The sequence below is a fragment of the Bos indicus x Bos taurus genome, chromosome X, assembly GCF_003369695.1.
Source record: "Bos indicus x Bos taurus breed Angus x Brahman F1 hybrid chromosome X, Bos_hybrid_MaternalHap_v2.0, whole genome shotgun sequence".
In the NCBI taxonomy this organism is placed as follows: Eukaryota; Metazoa; Chordata; class Mammalia; order Artiodactyla; family Bovidae; genus Bos; species Bos indicus x Bos taurus.
In genome coordinates, this window is record NC_040105.1 from 47,933,008 (window position 1) to 47,941,629 (window position 8,622).

The following is an 8,622-nucleotide window of genomic DNA, read 5'->3' on the forward strand; positions in this document are numbered from 1 at the left end:
GTTTACCTGGTGGCTCAGGAGGTAAAGAATCTGCCTGCAATGTGGGAGACCTAGGTTCGACCCCTGGGCCAGGAAGACCCCCTGGAGAATGGAATGGAAACTCACTGAAATATTCTTGCCTGGAGAATTCCATGGACAGAGGAACCTAGCGGGCTACAGTCCATGGAGTCCTAAAGAGTCAGATACATTTGAGCATCTAACACACATAGCCATTTAACAATGTTTTAATAGCTTTGAGTGAATGGCAAAGGGACTCAGCCATGCATATACATGTATCCATTCTCCCCCAAACCCCCCTCCTATCCAGGCTGCCACATAACGTTGAGCAGAAGGAATTTAATTTTAGATGTTATATTAAAATATATTTATTTTAATATTTATTAAATAAAGTTAAAGTTTAATAGCCACTTGAAACTAGTGGCTATCATCTTAGACAGAGAACATATAGGCTATCCTGCTTCTCCAGACTCCAGAAGGATAGGAATCATACTTAATAAACTTGGGTCATGGCACGTATATTAAGTTCAAATTCAGCAAAGTTAGGAGGATTTTGTGATTCAGGCAAGAAGGAGGTCTATACTATGGCAGTCATAGTCAGGAGGGATATTTGAGAAATCATTGTAACAGCCATTATCATAGATAGCCAACAGGCATGAAATGCTCCCTATGTGAGACGGAACTGTTCTAAGTGCTCTATGTGGATTAATTCACAACCTTATAAAGTAGATATAAGTACTATTATCATCGCCATTTTTCAGGTGAAGGCACTGAGGAACAGAAAATTTAAGTGACTAGTAAGTTACAGAGCCAGGATAGAAGCCAAGAAAAGCCAGTGTTAGAACCTGATCTTAGTCACCACTCCATATTGTGCAGAAGATGATAGTTTCTGTGGGACTCAGTGTTGGGTGAGATCTGAGGACTCATCTCAATCAAAGATGACTTACATGTTTTGTTTTGTTTTGTTTTGGTCAGGGAACTCTGGGTATCCAGTAGGACATATGGGGCAGAGGAACAGATGTACAGGGTGCAATATGAAGACTTTGGTTTGGTTCATAGCAGGGTTGTGATGCATGTAAGATGTCCAGGGGAAGATATCCAGTAGATGGTTGGCCATGTGGGTCTGGAGCTCAGAGAAGTGTGCACAGCTATAGATAGAACATTGAAAGTATTCAGAATAATAATGGTAATTGAAGTCAGAGGAGTAGATGTGATTTCCCAGGTATAATTTTTACTATTAACAAAGGCCAGAAAATACTATGCATCAACATGAGGGAGAGATTCTCTGATAGTGGAATTTGATGTAGAATGTATGAACTTGTTTTGAAGCTTATTGCAGATAGGCAAGAAAAAATAAAGAAACAAGAAACTGAACATTTTCCCCTGTGGGGGAGTCGTCTCTGGGTTCCCCCAGCGTGAATGTCTCTCCCTAAAACCTATGCTTACCCAGTGGTCTCTAGCTCAGACTATGGCTCCATCATGAACACAACTTTTTGCAAATCATGCAAATCTAAAACCTGGGGATCATCTTCGACTTTTCCATCTCCTTCACCTATCATATCCAATCTATTATAAAGATCTGTTGGGTCTTTTTCCAAAATATATTCTGAACTTGACCACTTGCCTTCATCTCCATTTTTCTTGTCTAAGCTACCATTAATTTTTTCCCATAAGACTAAAATAGCCTCCTTCTTGGTCGTACTTATAGTTGGTTCTTATAGTCAGCCTTTACAATCAGTTCTCAGCCCAGGATCCAGAATGATAATTTTAAAACAAAAGTTAGTTCATATTGCTGCTCTGCTCACAACTGTCCCATGGCTCCCCCTCACACCCAGGATTTATAATTCTGTTAAAGTTGCCCAGCACACAGAAGACCCCGAATAGCCAAAGCAATCTTGAGAAAGAAGAATGGAACTGGAGGAATCAACCTGCCTGACTTCAGACTACACTACAAAACTACAATTATTACTAAGGCAGTATGGTACTGGCACAAAGGCAGAAATATAGATCAATCGAACAAAATAGAAAGTCCAGAGATAAATCCACACAAGTATGGACACCTTATCTTTGACAAAGGAGGCAAAAATATATAATGGAGAAAGGACAGTCCCTTCAACAAGTGGTGCTGGGAAAACTGGTCAGCTACATGTAAAAGAATGAAACTAGAACACTTTCTAACACCATCCACAAAAATAAACTCAAAATGGATTAAAGACTTAAATGTAAGACCAGAAACTATAAAACTATTAGAAGAAAACATAGGCAGAACACTCTCTGACATAAATCACAGCAAGATCCTCTATGACCCACCTCCCAGAGTAATGGAAATAAAAACAAAAATAAACAAATGGGATCTAATTAAACTTAAAAGCTTTAGCACAAAGAGGGAAACTCTAAGCAAGGTGAAAAGACAACCCTCAGAATGGGAGAAAATATTAGCAAATGAAACAGCTGACAAAGGATTAATCTCCAAAATATACAGCAGCTCACGAAGTTTAATACTAGAAAAAAAAAAAACACACAATCAAAAAATGGTCAAAAGACCTAAACAGACTTTTCTCCAAAGAAGAGATACAGACGGCTAATAAACACATGGAAAGATGCTCAATATCACTCATTAGTAGAGAAATGCAAATCAAAACCACAGTAAAGAATCATCTCATGCCTGACAGAATGGACATCATCAAAAAGTCTACAAACAGGGAGACACAAATCTGCGGATTCCAGCTGGGCTGGGCTTGCTAAGGTAGAGGCAGAATCTAGAGGAGGCTTTCACTATCGGTACGGATGGGGGACGTCAAAGAACAATGTCCTTAGCCTATTTCCAGAAGGTGGACTAGGATGAGTACGATGAGAAGAAGTTCCCACATGAGGAAGACAGGGGTAATGGGCAGGCCAAGCCCAATCAGGACGAGGTGGATTCCTTCCTGCAGCAAAGAAAAATGACAGCGGCCCCACAAGCACCTCTGAAACCCACCCCGCCCCCAACACACACACACACAGACACACACACATCAACACCAAGAGTCAGACAGGGAAGGATCCAGCAGGCAACATTGTCTTGAAGGTGTTCCTCTCATTTAAAGCTAATGATATTGAAAATACAGTCCAATCCTTGGATGATAAAGGTATGGATCTCCTAATGAAGTATATTTATATAGGCTTTGAAAGCCCCCTTGACAATAGCAGTCTGTGTTATTGCAGTGGCATGAAAAGGAGTGGGGTCCATTGTGTGAGTCTTGACTGCAAGGAAAACCGTGTAATCTGGAGGGAACTGGATTATCCCCATGGTGTGGGAGTTGCTGGTACAAAGACCAAAACAAGCAAATGGCACCGTTGCTATTCGGGTAGCATCTGTTTCTCTCATCTTTGCCTTCTTGCTTCCTTTTCATATCTATAAAGAAGAAAATTACATATCAGTTTTCCTTTAATGAAAATTGGTATAAAATAGATGAAATGTTTCAACAGAAGTGTATCACAATCTCAGAATGATTTCAGTGATGGGTATACCAGTCTGTAAATAGCATAAAGAAAGAAAGACAGTGAAGTCTCTCAGTCGTGTCCGACTCTTTGTGACCCCATGGACTGTAGCCTACCAGGCTCCTCCGCCCATGGGATTCTCCAGGCAAGAGTACTGGAGTGGCTTGCCATTTCCTTCTCCAGGGGATCTTCCCGACCCAGGGACCGAACCCGGGTCTCCCACATTCCAGGCAGATGCTTTAACGGCTGAGCCACCAGGGAAGCCCGTAAATAGCATAATTTGCATTCAACTTTAATTGTGCAATTGCTAACTTCTATTGGCTGGTGTGGGGGGGGGTTTGTTTGTTGTTTGTTTGGGGGAGGGTTTTTGTTTGTTTGTTTTGTTTTTGACTAATGGTGAGAAATTTGATCAGAATTGGAGGCCAGCTTCTTAACTCGTTGTTAGCCAGGAAAAGATCTTTATCAAAAAAAAAAAAAAAATGTTTGAGAGACTGGCAGCTATTAACATTACAAAACTGGACCAAACTTCCCTTATTTAAGCGAAATGTGTTTCTGGAACAAATGGTGGCTGAAAACCACAACAAAGTCCATCTCTGTTTCTGCTTGCCTCCAGATTATGTCAGTTTTAAGTATGCTTCTTCCTCTCAACACCAGTAATCATGGCCTCTTGATTTCTCTGTGGTCACCAAGGGTACAGAGCAAGGATTCTTGCTGTACACAAATGTATTGATAAAATGCCAGAGCCTGTTTTGCATAAGCATAAACTTTGTTTTCCAATAATATGACTTATTTTGGGAAACTACTCCAAATCAGGAAAGATGTAGAAACTATCATGTAGTTCAAACTCTGGGCAGCCTCTGAATGAAGAAATATTTTCTTTAGAATTGTAGTAGCTGCCTTTGACTTCATGAGGTATAGAACTAGTATTTAATATATCCTATAAATGCCTTCTTTATCAAGCCCATCTTTGCATGAAATTTTCCCTTGGTATCTCTAATTTTCTTGAAGAGATCTCTAGTCTTTCCCATTCTGTTGTTGTCCTCTATTTCTTTGCATTGATCGCTGAGGAAGGTTTTCTTATCTCTCCTTGCTATTCTTTGGATCTCTACATTCAAATGGGTATATCTTTCTTTTCCTCCTTTGCTTTTCACTTCCCTTCTTTTCACAGCTATTTGTAAGGCCAGCTCAGATAGCCATTTTGCTTTCTTGCATTTCTTTTTCTTAAGGATGGTCTTAATCCCTGTCTCCTGTACAATGTCACGAACCTCCATCCATAATTCATCATGCACTCTGTCTATCAGATCTAATCCCTTAAATCTATTTCTCACTTCCACTGTATAGTCATAAGGGATTTGATTTAGGTCATACCTGAATGATCTAGAGGTTTTCTCCGCTTTCTTCAATTTCAGTCTGAATTTGACCATAAGGAGTTCATGATCTGAACCACAGTCAGCTCCCAGTCTTGTTTGTGCTGACTGTATAGAGCTTGACAAAGGACAGAAATGGTAGGGACCTAACAGAAGCAGAAGATATTAAGAAGAGGTGGCAAGAATACAAAGAAGAACTGTACAAAAAAAGATCTTCACAACTCAGATAATCACGATGGCATGATCACTCACCTACAGCCAGACATCCTGGAATGTGAAGTCAAGTAGGCCTTAGGAAGCATCACTATGAACAAAGCTAGTGGAGGTGAAGGAATTTCAGTTGAGCTATTTCAAATCCTCAAAGATGATGCTATAAAAGTGTTGCACTCAATATGCCAGCAAATTTGGAAAACTCAGCACTGGCCACAGGACTGGAAAAGGTCAGTTTTCATCCCAATCCCAAAGAAAGGCAATGCCAAAGAATGATCAAACTACCACACAATTGCACTCATCTCACACACTAGTAAAGTAATGCTTAAAATTCTCCAAGCCAGGCTTCAGCAATACGTGAACCGTGAACTTTGAGATGTCCAAGGTGGTTTTAAAAAAGGAAGAGGAAACAGAGATCAAATTGCCAACATCTGCTGGATCATCAAAAAAGCAAGAGAGTTCCAGAAAAAATATCTATTTCTGCTTCATTGACTAGGCCAAAGCCTTTGAATGTTGGACTAGGCCAAAGCCTTTGACTATTGGATCACAAGAAACTGGAAAATTCTGAAAGAGATGGGAATACCAGACCATCTCACCTGCCTCTTGAGAAACCTGTATGCAGGTCAGGAAGCAACAGTTAGAACTGGACATGGAACAACAGACTGGTTCCAAATAGGAGAAGGAGTACATCAAGGCCGTATATTGTAACCCTGCTTATTTAACTTATATGCAGAGTACATCATGAGAAATGCTGTGCTGGAAGAAGCACAACCTGGAATAAAGATTGCCAGGAGAAGTATCAATAACCTCAGATATGCAGATGACACGACCCTTATGGCAGAAAGTGAAGAAGAACTAAAGGGCCTCTTGATGAAAATGAAAGAAGAGAGTGAAAAAGTTGGCTTAAAGCTCAACATTCAGAAAACTAAGATCATGGCATCATGGTCCCATCACTTCATGGCAATTAGATGGGGAAACAGTGGACACAGTGGCTGACTTCATTTTTCTGGGCTCCAAAATCACTGCAGATGGTGACTGCAGCCATGAAATTAAAAGATGCTTACTCTTTGGAAGAAAAGTTATGACCAACCTAGACAACATATTGAAAAGCAGAGACTTTACTTTGTCAACAAAGTTCTGTCTAGTCAAGGCTATGGGTTTTCCATTGGCCATGTATGGTTGTGAGAGTTGGACTATAAAGAAAACTGAGTGCCACAAAGACAGAAATATAGATCAGTGGAACAAAACAGAAAGCCCAGAGATAAATCCACGCACCTATGGACACCTTATCTTTGACAAAGGAGGCAAAACTACACAATGGAGAAAAGACAATCTCTTTAACAAGTGGTGCTGGGAAAACTGGTCAACCACTTGTAAAAGAATGAAACTAGACCACTTTCTAACACGATACACAAAAATAAACTCAAAATGGATTAAAGATCTAAACATAAGACCAGAAACTATAAAACTCCTAGAGGAGAACATAGGCAAAACAATCTCCGACATAAATCACAGCAGGATCCTCTATGACCCACCTCCCAGAATATTGGAAATAAAAGCAAAAATAAACAAATGGGACCTAATTAAAATTAAAAGCTTCTGCACAACAAAGGAAACTATAAGCAAAGTGAAAAGACAGCCTTCAGAATGGAGAAAATAATAGTAAATGAAGCAACTGACAAAGAATTCATCTCAGAAATATACAAGCGCTCCTGCAGCTCAATTCCAGAAAAATAAACGACTCAATCAAAAAATGGGCCAAAGAACTAAATAGACGTTTCTTCAAAGAAGACATACAGATGGCTAACAAACATATGAAAAGATGCTCAACGTCACTCATTATCAGAGAAATGCAAATCAAAACCACAATGAGGTACCATTTCACGCCAGTCAGAATGGCTGCTATCCAAAAGTCTACAAGCAATAAATGCTGGACAGGGTGTGGAGAAAAGGGAACCCTCTTACATTGTTGATGGGAATGCAAACTACTACAGCCACTATGGAGAACAGTGTGGAGATTCCTTTAAAAACTGGAAATAGAACTGCCATACAACCCAGCAATCCCACTTCTGGGCATACACACTGAGGAAACAAGAGTTGAAATAGACACATGTACCCCAATGTTCATTGCAGCACTGTTTATAATAGCCAGGACATGGAAGCAACCTAGATGTCCATCAGCAGATGAATGGATAAGAAAGCTGTGGTACATATACACAATGGAGTATTACTCAGCCATTAAAAAGAAGACATTTGAATCAGTTCTAATGAGGTGGATGAAACTGGAGCTTATTATACAGAATGAAGTAATCCAGAAAGAAAAACACCAATACAGTACACTAACTCATATATATGGAATTTAGAAAGATGGTAATGATAACCTTGTATGCGAGATAGCAAAAGAGACACAGATGTATAGAACAGTCTTCTGGACTCTGTGGGAGAGGGCGAGGGTGGGATGATTTGGGAGAATGGCATTGAAACATGTATATTATCATATGTGAAAGTCCAGTTTCGATGCATGATACAGGATGCTCAGGGCTGGTTCACTGGGATGACACAGAGGGATGGTATGGGGAAGGAGGTGGGAGGGGGGTTGAGGATGGGGAACATGTGTACACCCATGGTGGATTCATGTTGACCTATGGCAAAACCAATACAATATTGTAAATAATTAGCCTCCAATTAAAATAAATAAATTTATATTTAAAATTAAAAAAAAAATATGTAACTACAATATTTAAAAAAAGAAAGAAAACTGAGTGCCGAAGAATTGATGCTTTTGAAGTGTGGTGTTGGAGAAGACTCTTGAGAGTCCCTTGGACTGAAAGGAGATCCAACCAGCCCATCCTAAAGGAGATCAGTCCTGGGTGTTCATTGGTAGAACTGATGTTGAAGCCAAAACTCCAATACTTTGGCCACCTGCTGAGAAGAGCTGACTCATTTGAAAAGACCCTGATGCTGGGAAAGATTGAGGGCAGGAGGAGAAGGGCACAACAGGGCATGAGATGGTTGGATGGCATAACCAACTCAATGGACACGGGGTTGGTGAACTCCAGGAGTTGGTGATGGACAGGGAGGCCCGGCATGCTGCGGTTCATGGGATCATAAAGAGTCAGACATGACTGAGTGACCAAACTGAACTGAACTGATAAGTGTCTTCAGTGTTATTCAGGGTAAATGGGACCTCAAAAGATGTGGTCCAGTTCCAAACACATACATATTCTGTATTTTAGCTCAGCGTTTTTTTTTTTTTTTTTTAAGAAAATGCCACACATCAAAAAGTGTTTACTGACAAACCAAATGGGTTCTCAAAAAATAACCAGTGCTTATGAAAAGTTATTATTCAGTAGCTCTGAAACAAACCACCGGATGCTTATGACCAAGTGGGAAATCAAACTATATCTAGTATTTACATTCAATGCCAGTTTCATAAGCACTGACCTGTGTGAAAACTGATGCAGTGATTCTGTAAACTTTTTGCTGTTTTTGATACCCATTTTTTGTTGTTTTGTAAAACTGATAATCCTCAGAAAATAAATTGTCACTGTTGAGTTAAAAAAAAAAT

At 39.9% G+C, this 8,622-nt stretch overlaps 1 pseudogene; it reads left to right on the forward strand.

The window, feature by feature from the left end:
* Positions 1-2,804: 2,804 nt before the first annotated feature.
* On the forward strand, positions 2,805-3,260 carry LOC113886860 (annotated as a pseudogene).
* The last annotated feature ends 5,362 nt before the right edge of the window (positions 3,261-8,622 follow it).